The following is a 20,459-nucleotide window of genomic DNA, read 5'->3' on the forward strand; positions in this document are numbered from 1 at the left end:
GGCCATGATCTTTTGATTGTAAATCTCATTCATTTGGTTTTATGATAACCCTTTAAGAACTTTCCACTGCATTTAAATTAAAATTCTTTTTTTTAAGTTTTTATTTAAATTCCAGTTAGGTAACATACAGTGTAATATTAGTTTCCAGGGTACAATATAGTGATTCAACACTTCCAAACTAACCTGGTACTCAGCGTAAGTGCACTCCTTAATCCCCGTCACCTGTTTAACTCAACCCCACACATACCTCCCCCGCTAGTAACTTCTAGAATCAATTTGTTCCCAATAGTTAAGTGTCTGCTTCTTGGCTTGCCTCTCTTTCTCTTTCTTTTTTTTCACCCTTGTCCTTTGTAAGTCAGAGAAAGACAGATACCATAGGATTTCATTCATATGTGGAATAGAAGAAACAAAACAAATTAAAATTATTTTTAAAAAAATAATGTTTATTTCTCAGACAGAGACTGAGCATGAGTGAGGGAGGGGCAGAGAGAGAGAAGGAGACACAGAATCCGAAGCAGGCCCCTGGCTCTGAGCTGTCAGCATGGAGGCTGATGCGGGGCTCAAACTCACAAACCGTGAGATCATGACCTGAGCCAAAGTCGGTTGCTCAACCGACTGAGCCACCCAGGCGCCCCACAAATTAAAATTCTTTATTGGAATGTGCTTCATACTTTTTATTCAAACGCTCCTAGATATTTAAAAGTGGACAACTAAAAGAAAATATTGGAGAAAATCCCTTGCATTAGAAAAATTAACATTTTAAAATAAAAAAAGTTACATCTTTCTCCTAAATATATTTAACTGTCCAGTTATTAAATATAATAAGCAAAATTATTTTGTAAAATCATCTTGTAGTGAGATGAGACATGGAAATTTTCTTTAATTAGACCATATTTCTGTGGATTGTAACAGTTTTTACAGCTAGAATAAGACAGGGTTCAAGATTCAGCATTAGATCCGTTTTTATTATATACTTTAGGATTTTTTTTTTGCATAGACAAATTTTGACTGTACAGATCATTCAGATATGCCTTAATTAGTGTGATAGAGACATGTATCCCTCAGAAATATTATATATGGCTACATTAGTGATTTCATTTCGTGGTTAAAACCATTAATTTATAATTATGCATTTGATGGAACAGCCGTATTCTATCAACATCTGAGAGGGAGGAATCCATCCTAATTGACCAAAGCTGACTCTCTATAGTTCAGAACATGTAATTTGGGAACATTTTGTTCTACGCTGGAACACACTTAAGTGGATGTTAAGAGTGCAATTTAATCAACTCTGTAGAAATTAACAGCAAAAAGAAGAAACAGTGTTAGTCATTATTAAGTGTGTACTTATAAAACATGTGCTCTTTACAGGAGAGTCTATAACATATTCCTGTTAATTTAAACTTAATAAATGAATCACGAAAATATATAGAATACTGGATAAGTGGCCGAGTGACAGCAAGCAGGGGGCTTTCAACCAAGTATGGTAAGTAATGGGTTTATAGCACTCAGTGATCTTTTGTCAAAAGTTAATGAGATATATCTTTTCCAATTCTAAATAAATATTATTTGTCTTATTTCCCATATATGTATGTTTTTCTTTATAATGTAATATTGACTGGAAGTAAACTTAAAAAATCTTTGACCTCTTCCTAAGATCATGCAAAACATGCAGGTAAGACACTGGACTACCTCATGGATGGTAGCAGTGTACAATATCACTTTGACTATATTACCAGAACTCACCCCAAATTATGGCCCTCCTTAGATCTGGATCTAAACTGATTCATGTGTAAAATGGAGCCTATAGTCACTGATTCTTCCAGATACCTCATATACAGATTTCAATATACTCCTTTCTCTGTAGATTTCTTTTTTTTTTAGGTTTTTTTTTTTTTTTTTTTGAGAGAGAGAGAGATAGAGAATGAGTCGGGGAGGGGCAGAGAGAGAGGGAGACCCCAAGCAGCGATGTGGGGCTTGAACTCACGAACCGTGAGATCATGACCTGAGCCAAAGCCAAGAGTCGAACAATTAATCCAACTGAGCCACCCACGTGCCCCTCTGTAGCTTTCTTTCTAAAAAACCTTATAGTTGCTGAGTTTCAGTTGATACCACAATGCCTTATTTAATTTTTCCTACTTAAAGGGTCAATGTTTCTTTCAGAAAAATATAACATCTAAAAATCTATACTTTTTAAGTGATATATTTCCCTTAGAAAAATATTAAAAATTAAACAGAATCAATTAATTATTTTAAAAAGACAAACTGGTTTCACCATTATTATTTTTTTCAAATCACATACTTCATGAGACTCTGGTTTTCTTTTTCTAGTTTAATTCTTTTGAAAATCATGATTAGATTGCAGATGCAGTCACAGCAGGCCATCTTTCCAAGGTGAGGGCCATTCCATCAGGACTTATGCAGGTGTCTGTTCTCTAAAAACAATCTCAGCAAGAAGTGGGCAATGGAATTTTATTTATGCAAGGCAGAATTCTATAAACAGGTTGTGATTTTAGTGTATATTTTGTCCATTGCCTTGAATTTTTTATATTGATCCTTTAATACTATTTTCTTTTTCTATGCACAGACAAGAAATATGGAGAATCCTATTTTTTTTCCACTGTAAAAGTAAACTCAAAGGAATAAAATACTGTATCTTTGACAGTATGTGTATGGTAGGAACACCGATTTTAGTGTCAAATTGACTAGGTTCAAATCCCAACGGTGCCACCAAACTATATGATGTTGGGAATGGTACTGTACTTGTCTGTGCCTCAGTTTCTTTATTTGTAAAATAGACATAATGTTAATAGTAACTATACCATATGGTTGCTAAGAAATGAAATGAGCCATTCAGGTAAACCATCTGATCCCAAAAAGTGTTCAGTAAGCATTAGCTAACATCATCCAAGACAAACCACTGTTGGTGATTTGCTCTTGGGCTGTTTTCTCATATATTTTCAACATTTGTTATAATAATAATAATAATAATAATGTATGTGTTTATGTGTATCCTGCTTTTCTTTTGAAATTAACTTTTAATAATTTTTAATAATTTTTATGACTACAAAATTGTTACACACTCTTTGTTACAAAAAAATATACAGATAACACATTGACTCAAATATTGCTTTGATGATGGAAGCCATTTAAAATGCTTTTTCTAGAGTATCTTAGAACACTGGTATAAACAGCTGAGGACAACTCTCCTCATCTGTGAGAAAGCATAATATAACTGAAAATTGGTTACTTGTCCCAAGGGAAATTAGACATTCTTCCCACAATGAGTCTTCAGGGGGCACTTATAATGGGGTCCTTATGCTGGCTGCCTCATTGATAGATATGTGATTTAAAGCCAGTGTCTCCAAGAGAAACAGTCCATTTACTGCTCATCACCAGTTGCTATCTTATTTCATTCAGGATAGAGTTCCCAGAAGACTTCATCGGCAGGAAAGAAGCTCTAATAATGTGAAATAGAAATACCAGAAGACTCCTATCAGGTCAGCTTGCTGCAACAAAATACCACAAGCTGAGTGGCTTAAAGAGCAGAAATTTGTTTTTTACCTTTCTGAAGGCTGGAAGTCCAAGATTGAGGTTGTTGGCAGATTTGGTTTGTGGTGAAAGTTATTTTCCTGGCTGGCAGATGGCCACCTTTTTGCTGTGTCTTCACAAGATAAAGAAATAGAGGGGCGCCTGGGTGGCTCAGTCGGTTGAGCGGCTGACTTCGGCTCAGGTCATGATCTCATGGTCCATGGGTTCGAGCCCCACGTCGGGCTCTGTGCTGACAGCTCAGAGCCTGGAACCTGTTTCAGATTCTGTGTCTCCCTCTCTCTGACCCTCCCCCGTTCATGCTCTGTCTCTCTCTGTCTCAAAAATAAATAAATGTTAAAAAAAAAAATTAAAAAAAAAAAGAAATAGAAACAGAGGGACAGGGAGAGATAGCTCTTCTTCTTCTTCTTTTTCTTCTCCCCCTCCTCCTCCTCCTCTTCCTCCACCTTCTTCCTCTTCTTGAGAGACAGAACATGTGAGCTGAATAGAGAAGAAGAGGGAGGGAAGGAGGGAGAGAGAGAGAGAGAGAAAGAGAGAGGAAGAGAGAGAAAGAGTGAGAGAGAGAGAGAGAGAGAGAGAGAGAGAGAATCCCAAGCAGGATTCTTGAGCCCCGATGCAGGACTCAGTCTCCCATCCCTGGGATCATGATCAGAGCTAACTTCAAGAGCTGGATGCTCAACTGACTGAGCCACCCAGACATCGCTCTTCCTCTTCTTAAAAAGCCACATTACTATCTGATTGGGGCTCTGCCATTATGATATTATTTAATTTTAATTACCTCCTAAAGACCTTATTTCCAAATATAGTTATATTGGGAGTTAGGGCTTCAACATATGAATTTTGGGAGGACAGCAATTCAGTTCATAGTAGCTCCTATATTCTGTGCAGGGGAATGTCAATCTTTCATTCTGGGTCAGTGCATTTTCCTTGTCCCATCATGTGACAGAAAAGGAATTTCTCTGTTTTGTTTAACATCTAACATCATCATGAAAACAATAAATGAACATCTTACTGTGTGCTAGGAACTATGATGGATCCTGAGGCTTAAACTCTGTTCTTCAGAAAATCCATTGCCTCCATTTTGTCAACTCATGCTATGTTTCAAACCTTTTGATGGCTTTTACCTCATTCATTTGGCCAAACTTACCTTTCACATAATAGTCCACTATGAACCACTCACCATACTTCATTTCTTCATTCTACAAATGCTTCTGAGTGCTTACCACATGCTGGGTATGTTGCAGGCATTGCTGATACAGAGGCAATGCAAACAAAGTTTCTGCTTTCATGGAATTTAAAGCCAGTATGGGGTTCGGACAAGGAATGAACAAAATAACATGCTATCAGTTAGTAACCCTTATTGTGAAGACATAATAAGGAGGCAAGGAGGAGAGAGAGCAATTTAGGTGAGTATATGTGCTATTTTGGATAGAGTGGTTAAGGAAGCTTTCCTGGATCATGTGGGCATTTGAATACGGACTTGAATAATTGAAGGAGGAAGTTGTGTGACTATTTAGGGAAAGGACATTTCAGGCAGAGGACAGAGCAAATGCAGAGTTGTTGAAGTGGGAACATGCTTGAAGTATTTGTGAAATAGTAAGCTGACCAAAGGGGATGAGGGAAGTAAACTAGGAGAAAGAAAGATTGAAGAGTGTAATTGAAGAGAGAGCCAGGGACCCGATCATGTAAGACTGGGTGGCATGGTAAGTCTTTGAGTTTCAAGTAGATAGGAAACTTTTTCTAAGTTTCTATTATCTTATCAGGAAACCTTTAGAATAGGGGACAGAGTTGGTGGCTGTGTTGAGACTAGTAGACTAGGTGGCAAGTGTGGAGAGAGGAGGCACTCCTGCTATAGCAGTTGTCCAGTCTAGAAGACCCATCTCTGCCTCACTGATATATATCACTGAATTCCTGCCTCCTCATCTTTACTCTGAGCTCCTTGTTTGGCACCATTCCACTCCTCTCCACTTGTTCAATGCTTTGTGATCCCCAGCTCATCTCATTGGCTGATTTAATCCATGTCCAGTATATTTTATATTTTATTTAATATTGCAGGCAACTTCACATACATTAACATTCTTGGTTTCTCCCAACTAAATCCATTATTTTGAGAATGATTTCCTAATTTTGTATGATGCTATCTTACTAAAGTAACACTTTTCTTACTTGAAGATATCTGACTCCAAAACCTTATCTAAATGGAATGCAGAGAATCCAGAAGAGGAAGCCTCTGCTAGAAAAGATGCCCCAAATCCATGAGCTCAAGTTCACATATTTTCTTCTTACAACTTCATCTCCACAAATGACTATTGGAAGAGATACAAGATAAATGTTCATGGTGCACTGTGGCAAGAAGGTTCCCTCTGTCCTTGTTTCTGGGGATTCCACTTATAATCCCACTGAGGGTGAAGGAGAATTTGTTTTTCCCCAGCTGACAGGATAGAGCATTCAGCTCACTCAACATGATGTAGGGTAAAGTCAGTCCAATATCTCTAAACCACTCTATCAGTAGGAAATAGTGGGGACACCCAAAGGAACAGAATAGGATATTTTGACCAGAAGAAGGAAGAATGTGTCTGATATTTTTTAAAGTTTTGTATTGAGAGGTCCTAGGAGGGCTATAGTTGACAAATTAGGAAGCATTTCTAACTCTTAAGCTTTCTGTTATTCTTGCCAGCTTCCATTTCTTTACACTATCCACCTTCCACTTTGTCTAACTCATTTCCACCTCTCTATCTGGAGGAAAAGAGGGTGAATTTTGTATATCATTCTATCTAATCATCTTATTATTTAAGAACTAGAGAGAAATTTCTGGAAATAATGAAAAAATAGAACAAAATGCATAGAAGTGTCTCAGGAATGCCTGCTAAAGCATTACTATTTGTAATGGTGACTGCATAATACATTTATTTAAGTTTAGCACCTATTTTTTATGTTGCAGAGTTGGCACCTGAATTAATCAAGATAAATGAGCTGGCCCTGAAAATAATGAGCAGTGTCTAAACAACTGTGGCATAGGTTTTCAATGAATGTCTCTTGAATTGAATTCAATTTCATACTAATCTGTCCCATTAAATTAATTATATAAATCCTGAGAAAGACAACTTGTATATCCAGCTTATAATTATGACAGCTGTGAAAAGATAGGAAGGCCCTCGGTAGACTCCTTAATGACAGTGGAGTGAATGTTTTACTCAAGTTTCCAATAGACCCCTAAACCCTGAGAGATCTGGCTTCATCGTTATCAGTTGCATGAGGCATAATTTTTCTAAGTCTCTATTTTCTTATCTACAAAATGGTAATAATGATTGACACCTCCCCCACTTAGACTTTGACGAGAGAGACCCCTGGCCTGGGCCTCACCCTGGTCCTTTTCTGATTATGGCCCTCCACAAGATGTGAAGTTAACAGGGTCAAGGAGATGCATCCATTCAGAGGCTAAAGTGCCCCAACTCTGCCCCACAGCCCAGCTCTGAGCACTGAGGTCTCCAGAATTTCAAGTTTGTGGGGCTCTGAGGGGCTGTGTCAGAGATGAAAGGTATATGGACAGGTGAAAGGGGTATGTTCCACTGAAGATCCACAGTGTGTATTTCAGTCATCTTGTGCAGTGCAGGTGCAGCCTGAGGTGAGAAAAGAGGGGTACACCAGGGATGGGTACCCCAGAGTGTAAAACTCCAAGGTGTGAGAGAATGTCAAAATGAAACCTGAAATTCTAGGTAGTTATGTGGCATATTTTAAAAGATGAGGATAGACTGTATTGTATTTAGCGTGTTGTTAGCTTGATTCATTATTATTATTTTTTAAATTTTTTTAACGTTTATTCATTTCTTAAGAGACAGAGAGAGACAGTGCGTGAATGGGGGAGGGGCAGAGAGAGAGGGAGACACAGAATCCGAAGCAGGCTCCACGAACTGACGGCATAGAGCCCGACGCAGGGCTTGAACTCACGGACCATGAGATCATGACCTGAGCAGAAGTCGGATGCTTAACTGACTGAGCCACCCAGGAACCCCTGATTCATTATTATTTGTAAATATTATTTGTAATTTGAGATCATTGCAGATTCACATGAAGATGTAAGAAATAATACGGAGAGATCTCTTGTACACTTTGCCTAATTTACCCCAAAGATAACATTTTGCAAAACATGACATGACATCACGACCAAGATACTGACATTTGTACAACCCAAAGATTATATTCTGATTTCCCCAGTTTTACTTGTACTCATTGTTATGTATGTGTGTGTTAAGTTCTGTACATTTTATTACCTGCATAGATTCATGTATTTGCTACCACAGTCAAGACACTTCTGATACCACAATGACTCCTTGTGGATTTATTACTTTTAAATATGTAGGCATATAGAATGTCCCAGAAAAATACTTTTAAAATTAAATGTTTGGTCTAGGCTAAATTAAGAGTAAAGTAATAAATCAGAATGGAGAACATTTCCGAAAGGGAAAATGCTTCCTGAGGCAAAATGCTACTATTAACCCAGTCATTCCATTATGAGAGGCTTTTCTCCCACCTATATTTAGAGATGGGGTTGTTGGAGGGTTGTAGTTGAAATTGCTGCCTCTGATTCCTAGGACAGGCTGTTTCCCCATATTCCTTATTGCTCAGCACCCCACCTCTACATATTGTTTCCTCAACACTCTTTTTGTTCTTTATTGCTCAATGCTCTGCATCTATGAACATAGGAAAGCTGACACTGTATAACCCTCATACTTCAGCAAAGGTCTTGGGCTTCCTAAGGAGCTCTGATTTCTATAGAGTTTGTAGAAGGCTAATCTTATTGGGACCTATAAACTTCTCAGGCTTATGCTCTACCCTGGGTATAGACTTTTAGGGCAACTAGTAAGGCATAACTAATAAAGTGAACTTATGTTCTGCTGGGGCCATTGAACAAGGCAGAAAGGAATTTTATTATCTGCTGATAGTGGTAGTTGTTGTTGAAGGGTGTGGAAAAAGAAAAAAAAAACACTATGAGAGGAAGAGACAAAGTAAGAAACTCATGAAACATAATCAGATGAAAAGAATTGGAGTTAGATTACAGTCAGGAATCACGTTTGGAACAGTTCCACCCTTGAACTTCCGCAGCCTGTCCCAGATGTTCTGTGGTCTACTCTGGAATCCCTGTGATAGTTGGCAGGAGCCCCCCTCCACCAGTTACAGCCTGTTGGATCCTTGACAGGCTGGCTCGTTCTTCAAGCTCTTCTTTTCCAGTCCTTTGGCTTCTAAGTCTCTGCATTTTTAGCAGTTGGTTGACTCTTAGCAGGAGCCAAGACCTAATCTGGGAATGAAGCCAGGACCCAGGGCATCCAAAAGGCAAAAATTGGCTGTGAAAATAAACCTAGCACTTCCTTGGGGACTCTGGTATGTTAGCAATGTTGTGGAAGCAAACCTGCTATTTACTTTGGTGTCGGAATTTATACACACACACACACATGTATATAAATTGATATATATGTGAAGCTGAAGAAGTTTAAGAAAGATCATTTCTGATATTCTAGAGAAGGAGCTCAATAGATAATGTCTAAAATTATGAAATCCTGAAGTAGCAACACTGCAAGTTATAAATAGAGCCTCCCCTAAGGTATGTAGGATACAGGATAATACTTTTGAAGTGCCTTTTTTTTTTTACATAAACAATTCAGTTTAAGGTGTGTGATAAAGTTCATGGGCCCATGAAAGATATCAGGATTTGATTTATTTGCAGATGTAGAGAAAAGAAGAGGTATTTACATTTAGGAAGTATCATAGTGTCCAGGAACACCTCTTCTAGTTCAGGCACAGAAACCATAGCATTGTGTTCTTTATTGTCAACAGTTCCATTCTTGGCTAATTTCATATCTCTTCACTGTCCTGAGAAAAAAGATAGCAGTACTGTTATTACTCATAAGGCACTATTTCTTCAGAATCTGTATTGAAATAATATAGATCTTACTTTACAGTTCCCTAATTCTACGTATTTAATGCTGGTTAAACCGTTACTTTCTGTGAATACTGTTTTCCAGTGACTTGGAAAAGCTGATGGGGTGTTGCATTAACAGAGATTATCTCTTGTCTAGCACAGCTGAAGACTGACCCTGGAGATTGATATGTCTTCATGCACTGGAGGCAATTAGAGCAAACGGATGAGAGGGGCCTGTTGGTATTCAGGAGCAACAGTCTCAAGAACCCTGGGTGGGGGGGCACAGCACTTCTGTAGGACTGCCTGACAGTGGGTAGTGCCAGTGGCAGAGGGCATACAGGCGAAAGAATTTCTGCCATCACCACCAAAACCACACGCCCATGTTTGGATGCTGTAGACCTGAAATAGCAGGATAAGTGGAACATGGATGGGTGAGATCCATTGCACAGGCTTCTAGGTGCAGCTCTAAGCCAAGGGTCAACAGTGGGAAGTTGGAAGTCCAGGGTCTGAACTTATCCTGTGTCTGATATAAATGAGTCATCCCACATCAGCAAGTAAGCACCATATTAATGGTTCAGTCTTAGAAGATCCCAAGAAAGAAATACTTGTGTTGTCCAGCAGGAGTGATCTGATCTGCTAGAACCAGATTCGTGCCTAGATCTGAAACTATGCCTGGATCTGGTACCAGATCCGTGCCTGGTCTCTTGGTGGTACTGGTCTGAAACATGAAGGCAAATGCAAGAAGAAACCGTTAAAGAATTTAAATATTCTTTATCTCTGATTTATTCTTAGAGAAGGGCTACTGAGGAAAAAAAGTAGAGTCAAGGGATCACTGTTTCTTGTAACAAGCCTTGTACTAGTATGTTAGTGTTTAAGTTCTATACATGTATTACTTCAAAACATAAAAATTAAAAAAAATGAATATATCAAAACAAAACAAAATAAAGCCAAGTTGTAGTATATAGCCTTTTTTATAATCTGCCTTTTCTATCTAATGATATATCTCGAACATTTCCCCGTATTCTCATAAAATATGACTTGATGATTAAATAGTATTCTACCACACAGATGTGCCATAGCCATAACTGACTTAACAATTTTCTTACTTTGGATATTTAAGTGATTTCCAATTTGTCTTTGTGGAATGGAAATCAGCAGGAATTCGGCACTTCCACATTCGGTGTCCGATGGACTTGCTAAAAATGACTTTTCATTCTGTCTGTTGCTTCCAGCCCTTGTTGTTTCTGGAAACTTGCTGTATCAACCCTCTCCCCTAATAGATCTTATTATATGACAGTGTAGCTAAGAGTGTGACTGCAGCAAGCCAGGTGGACCTGGGTTCAAATCATAAACCTCCCATTTTTCAGCTCTCAAAGACTCAGTGATCTTATATTTAAAAAAGGATTACTGTAAGGATTATATGAAACATTGTATCTAAATTTATGGAGATACCTAGTTGATAATGGTATTATCATTTATTGGCTCTTCTCTGACACCTATTTATTGAGTGTTTTAATGTGGCAGGCCTTGTGATGGGTGCTAAAGATGCAAAGATGGGAGAAACAAGCAAGCCCTGATCTGTGACTATTACAGTGTCACATTATAGAAAATCATCAAGCTATCGCATTTTAAAAAATTCGGAATTGCAGCTATGCCAAATGCCAAAGAAGAGAGAGACCTTGTGCAATGCAGACCTGTCATAGGAGATTTGATACAGTCACAGAGCGGCCCTGCGTTCTCATAGGGATATCAGTCTTTGCCTTATGATTCTGGACAAAAAGAGAGGGCAGCAAGAAGATTGGTATCCTCCACCAGAAAACACAGTATTTGGTTTAAGATGTTGGGGTTTTTTGTTTTGTTTTGTTTTGTTTTGTTTTGTTTTGTTTTGTCTTCTGTGTTCATTCTCACAGAACAGAAACTGTATGCATGTGACTTTGCAATGAAACGGTGCAGACTGGGACCAGTGGGAAATATCTTTAACTCTTTCCTGCCCACAGTTCATGGCCTTCAGTCATCTTTCCTGTTTACAGCATCTGTGCTCTGAGAGCCTTTTCATGTGCCTCCAGGATGGACCATTGTAATGTGCTTCTTTGACTAAGGTCCGTTGTATTCCAGCTTTACTATGCCACCCTGGCTGTCTTTGAATCTCTAGGGCTTGGCAGGGTACCTGACACAAAGCAGCTTCTCACAACATGCAAAGAAGGTTGACTGAAATCTAATATCGTATTTCAGGGCAGGGCAGACATCACCTGCCCAGGAAGATGTAGGGAGGAAGGAAGGGACTTCTGGTCCCTGAATATACTAGAGCCCTAAGACAGTTCAGCGTGAAAAGGAGTGGAAGGAAAATATCAAGAGGCAGCTCCTAGAAAGGGTTCAATGTAAAGGTGGGGAGGGAATTCCAGACAGGGAGACATGAGGTACATGGGTAAGAAAGGATAGCAACCTTATCTGTAGTAGGAGTATCAGTGTATGGCTGTGCCAGGAGCAGGGAGAGGTTGGGGAGAGGCTGTTAGGGAGATCAATAGTAGATGGCACTGGGAAAGTACTCGGAGCTGAGTTGTGAAATACCTTCTGCCATTAATATTAGAGACACATTTAAAATAAAACGCATAGGCTGGAGAAAAACAGAGAGCTTTAAAAAGATAGAATTTAAGTACTGCTAATTATCTGACAGCACAGAAAAATAATAGAGCAAAACAAATCCTCCCAGCTGTGATCAGCATGCTTAAGGATCTTGAACTTCACAAGCTGGCCAGGAACTAAAACTTCTGGGATCTGATATCCTTGCTCCTGACCTTGCAATTCCAGAGTTAATATTGTGTTCAGTGTCTGAAGGTAAAGGGATCTTCAGACCAGAAAAATATTGTATCTTATTTTTTTTGTTAGTGATTACTTTTTGTATCTTTATTTTTAAAATATGTAAACAGTAAGGTTTTGTGACTTTACTTAATGAATAAACTCCTCGTTAACAAATTTCTTCATACACCAGGAGTCTAGAAAGTTTATTTATATAAGCTTTTAAGTTCATGAAAGAAAGTTAAGAAATCTGTTACTGAGTAAATAGGGGCTTAATATGCTTTCTTCCATTCCATGGTGTGTAGATTGCTTGTAAGAGTTGTGTGAACATATTGCTATATGTAGAATTGTGGTTCCCAGGAACTCACTTCATTAGCTGTCATCCTAATTTCTAGAAACACACTTTCAAGTTTATGTTGGCTGGGCTCTGAGGCTGCTGGCTATCTAATTCTGGTCCCTTCTCTGAGGATTCAGAATTTGAGATCTTGGCCAGAACAGATGACACCGACCAGTGGACAGTCATAGAAATTTTGCCATCAAAGATTCTGATTTGGTGTGAAGCCTGTGGAAAAAGGTGTATGCATCAGAGTCCTAGAAAACAGAAGTCACAACTCAAGTTAGGATAATTTGACAAGGGTTTATTGATGATGGCCTAATTACAAAAGTTCAAAGGACTGAAAGTCATATAGGAGTTTCTAAGAGCTGAGAAGTCCTTTCATACCCAGCCTTGCACATCATTGTCTGTTTGGAAAATAAAATGCAGTGTACCTGTGTGCATATGTCACTTGTCTTATGTACAATTAAAACAAATCAGGAGGGGAAAATAAAAGACTAAAGAAAACCTAACATAGCAGAGTGTCTTGGAACCAAATTGTGGTTCTTCAATTTAGAATACTTTGCCTTACATGGGAGCACAGTTCTGGAGAAAAGTAGCTGGTTCTTTCTGTTTAGCAGATACACCTGTCTGCTGCTGGGACACCCCACTGGCATCTTTATTCTCCATTTCCAGCTCTGCTCTGTATCTGCCTTATTGATTGGCTGCCCACCAAATCAAGAGCTGATCTGCCTTATTGAAAAACCCAGTTGTTCACAATATGTTTTCATTAGTGTACTAAATGGTATAAACATTTTAATCTTAAACAGCACTACAGTGCCTGCCCTGCCACTTTAAATTAACCTCATTTGTGTTCTCAGTCCTGAGACTGTACATGGGCTTTTCATTGGCTGAGATGGATGCTATAGCTTTTTTTAAATTTTTTAATATTTATTTATTTATGGGAGACAGAGAGACAGAGTGCAAGCAGGAGAGGGGCAGAGAGAGAGGGAAACACAGAATCCAAAGCAGACTCCAGGCTCCAAGCTGTCAGCACAGAGCTCGAGGTGGGGCTGGAACCCACAAACCACGAGGTCATGACCTGAGCAGAAGTCTGATGCTTAACCGACTGAGCCACCCAGGCACCCTGGATGCTATAGCTTTAGCAGCTGTTTTACAAAAGAGGTGCCAGGCTGCACCAGGTAGCACGCAGAGAACATTAGGAGACAGTGGGAGAGGGAGACAATCTTTTCTGAAAGTTGTCATGTTTTCCTTTGTAAAAAGCAAAGGTACATGTTTATGGTTACTGGTTTTTTTGTGCATAATGTGAGGTAGGGATCTGATTTCACTTTTTTTTTATTTGAAATTTTCCCTTAGTACCATTTATTGAAGTCCACCCTTTCCCCACTGATTTATGATGCCACTTTGTTAGGGATCACTTTTCTTTATATGTGTTGGTAAGATTCTGAGGTCTGGATTGTGTTCTACTGGTTGTTTTGTTAAATTCTTTTTTTTTTTTTTTTTTTTGAAACAGAGTGCACGTGCGCAAATGGGGGAGGGGCAGATAGCTAGGGAGACACAGAATCCGAAGCAGGCTCCAAGCTGTCAGCATAGAGGCTGATGCTGGGCTCGAACTCAAGAACTGTGAGATCATAACCTGAGGTGAAGTCTGACGCCCAACTGACTGAGCCATTCAGGCACCCCCTATTTTGTTAAATTTTTAAATCCAGGGTTTCCTATCATCTCTCCAAATGAATTTGGCTTAATAATCTTTGTTTGCTATTTTGTTGGGTAATGCTTCCTCCTTTAATCATGAGTTTTTTGTAATATTTTTTCCATTTTTTTTCTGTTCTACAAAAATTTTTAAATTGATTTCTATTTTTCCATGAAAAATTTGTTTTAAGATTTTGATTGGAATTAATAAATTTATGGGACAATTTGGAAAGATCAATATCTTTAAATATTATTTTGTTATTATATGCATAATATATTTATTCTTTATCTAATTTAATACTTTCAAAAGTTTTGTAATTTTCCCCCCAAAAATTGTCCCACATATGTTATGTCATTCATTCATTTACTTGTTATTTTTTAGAAGGCTTACTTTTCAAGCCAGCAAACTTGCCAGCCTACTTGTATCATTCTTGATTTAAAGAAGTGTGTTTATTTTATTTTATTTTATTGTATTTTTGGTTTTTATTTTATATATATGTGTGTGTGTGTATGTATATATATGTATGTATATAATATGTATAGATATAATATATATAATGTATATAATATGTATATAATATATATAATGTATATAATATGTATATAATATGTATAGATATGTATGTGCATGTGTATATGGGCATGTGTATATGTATACTTTGTGTGTGTGTGTGTGTGTGTGTGTGTGTGTGTGTGTGGTCCCTGTGTGTTCTTTCACTGTAAGAAACCTGGCTCCCCAAAATACCACATTTACTTATTTGTTCAATTCTATAATATACCTAATGTAATTTTAGAACTACTCCACTATAATCTTTAGTGACAATTTTTATTAGTAAGAATACTTTTATTCTTTTTTTAATATTTATTTATTTTTGGGAGGGCGCAAGTTGGGGAGGGGCAGACAAAGGGAGACAGAGGATCCAAAGCCAGCTCCATGCTGACAAGCTGGCAGCAGCAAGCCCAATGTGGGGCTTGAACCCATGAACTGTGAGATCATGACCTGAGCCAAAGTCATATGTTCAACCCACTGAGTCTCCCAGGTGCCTCAAGAATACTTTCATTCTTAAAGAATATTTTCTGATAAAATATAGCTTCACCAGCTTTCATCCTTTTTTTCTCACCCTTTTAGTGTCTTTATGTTTCAGCTTTGACTACCATAAACAGCCTGCGAATTTTGTTACCTACTATGATAGTCTACTGTGAACTTGTTGGTTTTTTTTAGCTCATTTACATTATTAAAATTACTGTGAGTCTGGGTCTATTTCTAACATCTTATATGGTGCTTATGGTGCTTCCTATTTGTTCTTTTTCTTTTCCTCCACTTTCCCCCTGTCTCACTTTCATTGAATTGATAAGGTTTTGGCTCTTTCTGTTTGGAAGTTATATACATTGTTTTTGCTTGTTTTTTTAAAGGTTGCTAGTCAAATTTTGATATGCATATATAGCTTAATAATGCTTAATATTAATTAATAACTCTATACGAGAATTTTGGAACACTTAAGTCTAATCACCAGCTTCTTATTCTACATGTTATTGCTAGCAAGTATTTTATTTCTGCCCTGTCTTTTACTGTTTCCTCCTATCCATTAAGACTCATATCTCTAAGTTTATGAAGATTGCAAATATTTCCTGTGATGTGTTACTTGCAACCACATGAACTTTTAAAGGATTAAAGAGTAGCTTTTCCAACTTCATGTTGGGTGTCTCTACTAAGATTCCACTCCCTCAACACTATGTAATAACCAGCAATTGATATTATTATTTTTATTTTTAGGCATACAGAATTGCTTCTGCATAATGAAATTATACTCAGAGGAAGAAGATTGCATGTTCATATTTTAGCTATAAGGATAGATAGCAACTATATGTCTGAGAACTTTTCCTCTTATTCTGAATTTCAGAGATTATCTCATTAGAATTTCAACTCCACCAAATAGAGATAATGTTGTAAACTAAGTAATTTATTGAGAGCTTGCTGTGAAGGAGTTTATCAGTATTCTGTGGAAAGGCATAAGGTGAAATCTGCTTCTAGCAAGTGAACTCTAGAAAGTCACACTGGGAAAGATCATGGAGAAAAGAAAGCCTGTACTAGAAACTTGTGAGACTTGAGCTGTCATAAACCAAGGTACTTGGCACCAGAGGTGAACTCTGAGGACAAGGAATGGTGATGAGCAGCAAATGGTTAACATAACCTCATTCTGCCCTGATGTCCAGGGCTTATAACACTTGTATTATTCTTCCATTAGCTTTATGGGCCCCATTTTAGCTATGAGCCAAGACATTGAGGAAGTGTCAGTGTGAGCCTTCAAGGCTGCAATGGGAAGGCAAAGAGGAACATATATGAATGAGCTGGATCCATCATCTGTGAGCAGAGAAGATTAGGGGGCACAGTCTGGCCCAGCAAAAGATATTTCTAGGTGCCAGTATTTCAGTGTGATAATCTTAAGTGTTAGATTCAGAGGGTCAGTCCAGGCTCAAGCTGTCAGGTGTATGCAAGAAATCCAGGAGCTCAGGTGTTGGTGAAAACAAAGTACAGATGGTCTCATAAATAGCGATAATTTGCTTTCCTTTGCCTTTTTTTTTTGAACACCTACTGCATACCAAGCAATTCATATACATTATCTCTAATGTTCCCAAGGATCTTGAAAAATTGGGGTATTTTCAATCCCCATTTTACATGAAGAAACTGAGATTAAAAGGTATTAAGAGAATTGACCATTTTACATCTATACATCAGCAAAACTAGGGTCTAAATACTAGTTTATTTCACTCTGGAGTCTGATTTTTCCACTACCCCTACCATCTCTCAATGAAATGAGCTCATTGTTTTCAGCTGGGTCTTGACAGTTCCAACCATAGGTTAGACTGAAAAATATGCATTTTTCTTACTTTAAAATATATCTTGGATGGATTTTCTTATTCTGCACTCTTTTCACATCCTATTCCTCAAGTTGTTTTTATTATGCATAGATCTGGAGGCAACTAATAGACATTTAAAAAGTCAGGTCAAAAAATAAGATAGCTGAGAGCCAATATGTGGAAAGATTACCACTATATTCAATTAAAAAAAGTTTATAGTACATGTGATAAATGGGTACTTTCCACAAGATGCCCTAGGAATAGGTTTATGATTTTGATTTGGGGAAAATTGTTTACTTAATAAGATCTGTGGTCTTATTTAATGGAAACGAGTACTGGAAGATTCTCACAGGTCTTATGTAGATTTGTACTATTTGCCAGAGATAGTAAATAAGATTGTCACTGCAGCTGATTAATTTTCAGGACAAAATTTGCATCTCCTCTCTTCAGGGATATTGTTGCCATGGTGATATTGTGACATCAAGCTTTGCGCAGAGGGTTGCTGCCTCTTACCTGTAGACTTTGGCTTGCACTGTGTAGGAAGAATTTCTGGACCACTTGGAGACATTTATATATAAATTTAACATATATAATATGTCAAAGCCAAGGTAAGGGTAGAGAAATGTCTATTAAGATGCTGACCTAGTGATTGTCATAATACCTCTTTCTATTTTGATGTCCATTTTAATATTCTGAAGATAAGTGAGTACATTAAACTATATATTTTCATTTGCATAAATTTAAGCTTCCAGTAAAGTGTTTTTCTTTTACACTCTGAAAATATAGTCTCATTTGTAAAAGACTTGGAATCATTGAACACTGGAAAGAATATTGACTTTAGGGTGGGGAAAAAGAAATTAAAGTCCAATATTACTTTTTACTATGTGACTTTGAATTTAATCCCCCTGAATTTGTTTTGCTTATTTATAAAGTGTTGAGGAGATTAAAAAAAAAACATTTTCCAGGTATAAAGTACTCTGTTTCATTTTTGCTACCTTAATATTTCTATTCTAGAGAAATGGATTGGGTCAGTTATTTGGTCAATATAGCAGACTTTTTAGGATGGACTCGTTTTTTTTTTTTTTGCTATGTTTGCTTGTATTTTACTGATTTTTTTTTTACAATAGATAATGAAACAATAAGACTAATGATATTGTTTACAGAGGGACCAATGGATGAGAAGAGGAAACCTGATCTCAATGTTATACGCCTATGGAAAAAGAAGATTCCATAAAGGAGAATGAAAATAAAGGCAAAATATATAGTCTTAGAGTCGAGAGAGTAAATGAAAATTTATAGGAATTAGTTAAGACACTGCACATTTAAATACAACAAAGAAGCCCAACAAAGAAGAGCTGAAAAGTTTCCCTTGGGATCAGCATTTAGGAAGTTAGTAATTAGAGCAATTCCCTGAGATCTGTTGAGAGGCTGTATTTCAGTGAAATGAGAAATGGGTGGATATCAAAAAATGGGAGTTGAAAGCGGAGATCACTCATTGAAGAATCATGGATAAAAAGAGAAGGAGAGAAATCTGATGGCCTCAGGAGTAGTACATAGGATCGGGGAGAATTTAAAATCTTTTCAAAATGGAAGACCCTGAGTATGTTGATAGGCTCAGAAGAAGCAGCCTGTTTCAAGCTGTGATATATAAAAGGGGGAATTAAAAAGGTGGCTCCAGCTGAGGGAAAGATCAATGAACACAAGAGCTTTGAACAGGAAAGACATCACCTCTGAAAGCAGAAGAAAGAAGGCAGAAGTGTGTGTCAGTGTGCACTAGTGTGTTGACTGGGAATCAGAAAGATGAGTGAGGCCACTACTGATAATTTAAATTTTCTTTGTGAAGTAGAAGGCAAGGTTATATGTGAGACAGGGAAATTTGGCCATTGTAAAAGAAATAAACAACTGGCCTTTTGTTAAAGGTGGAAAGATTGATTTTATTCAGGCTATTGCAGTAGGATAGAGACTTCAGTGTAAACTGAGCTCATATCTGCTAAAACAGATTTTTAAATGTTGGAGTATACTAAAGGAAAAGTACTGAAAGGTATTGGTTGGGGTTGGGGAGGTTTATCTATGTGACTAGGCCAGCTGCGTTTGCTAATTGGTACTTAATCAAAGTTAAGCTCCTACCCTCACACAGGTATTGGGAGACACAGATGGACGCTATCTTGTTGATTACATTTCAAAAGAATGGCTCCTAGGTCTTCAAGAAAGACGTTCCTGGGTTATAGAAGATACATCTCAAAGGTTTAGAGGAAAGGTTTACAGCTGCAAGTTTTCTAAAGCAAATGTTCCAGAAAAAGGAGATCGGGATCCTATAGTCAGATTTTGGCTAGAACAAACAGCAATTTCTTTTGGGAGCATTGGGCTTTCTTGGGCATTTTAAGGAGACTGGGATCATCATTGTAGGGACATGGGCTTGAACTGATAGAAGTCCTGCTAGAGTTTTGCCAATAAGGAATTCCGAGAAGAATGTTTGTCACCATGTTAGTGTTTGACTTTTTCAAGATCATACTGATTTGGATCATTCAGGTGTGAAACCACAAGATGAGGCAGTGAGCCTGATATATAAAGTTTAAGCAATTTCAGAGAAAGCTCTTTAAACTGATCATATAAAAACTGATGCCAGAATGTTCAGTTTAGAGCAATATGGAAAACTCAAACAGAAAAATAGGTTAAAGAGTACACAACTACAAAACCAACGTGAAAGAACGGGCTATGGAGCAGAGCTAGAAGATAGGCACAGTGACTGTGTATGTGAGCTAGCTCTAGAAAATCTAATCTCATAGGGTAGGGCCCAGCTATAGCGCTGAGGGTTGAGAATAGCACTGATGGAAAGATCTAAGCAGAGCCGTTGTCTTAGCCTACAGAAACTTATTTGAGTATAGTTTTGGACCATGATGTTAGGACCAAAGAAAGTTCCCAAGGAACTTGGCATACCTGGACCCAAAGTAAAAAAAGAACAACTAGGTGAAGAGACCTCATGTGAAAAATTTTAACTTCTTGACTTTCCAGTGACCAAGTTCAAGATTAATTCTATAATTTGGAACAGAATTGGATTTGCAGGATTTTAACTTTTAGCAGTTATGAATTTGTGTCAAGAACTATGGAAAATGTCAACTGACCTTGCCTAGCAAAAAGAGAAAGATCCTGGAGCAAGAACTAGGCAAGATATCTCATTGGTTCATATTCTACATTTTCCCCTGGAGGAAGGTATAGAGAAATTGACTTAAAGGCAGGGACCATTCAATGGTACAAATGGCAAAGATGAAATAATATGGTTAAACATGAACCATGTGGTGAAGTAGATATGTT

At 37.7% G+C, this 20,459-nt stretch overlaps 1 long non-coding RNA gene across 1 annotated transcript; it reads left to right on the forward strand.

Moving 5' to 3' along the window:
* The first annotated feature begins 1,404 nt into the window (after positions 1-1,404).
* On the forward strand, positions 1,405-20,455 carry LOC125910012 (uncharacterized). Its single transcript, XR_007453824.1, has 4 exons — positions 1,405-1,486; positions 3,421-3,500; positions 17,598-17,755; positions 18,311-20,455. It is a non-coding gene; the product is annotated as an uncharacterized LOC125910012 (long non-coding RNA).
* Positions 20,456-20,459: the final 4 nt, after the last annotated feature.

Source organism: Panthera uncia (genome assembly GCF_023721935.1).
Source record: "Panthera uncia isolate 11264 chromosome B3 unlocalized genomic scaffold, Puncia_PCG_1.0 HiC_scaffold_1, whole genome shotgun sequence".
Classification (NCBI taxonomy): domain Eukaryota; kingdom Metazoa; phylum Chordata; class Mammalia; order Carnivora; family Felidae; genus Panthera; species Panthera uncia.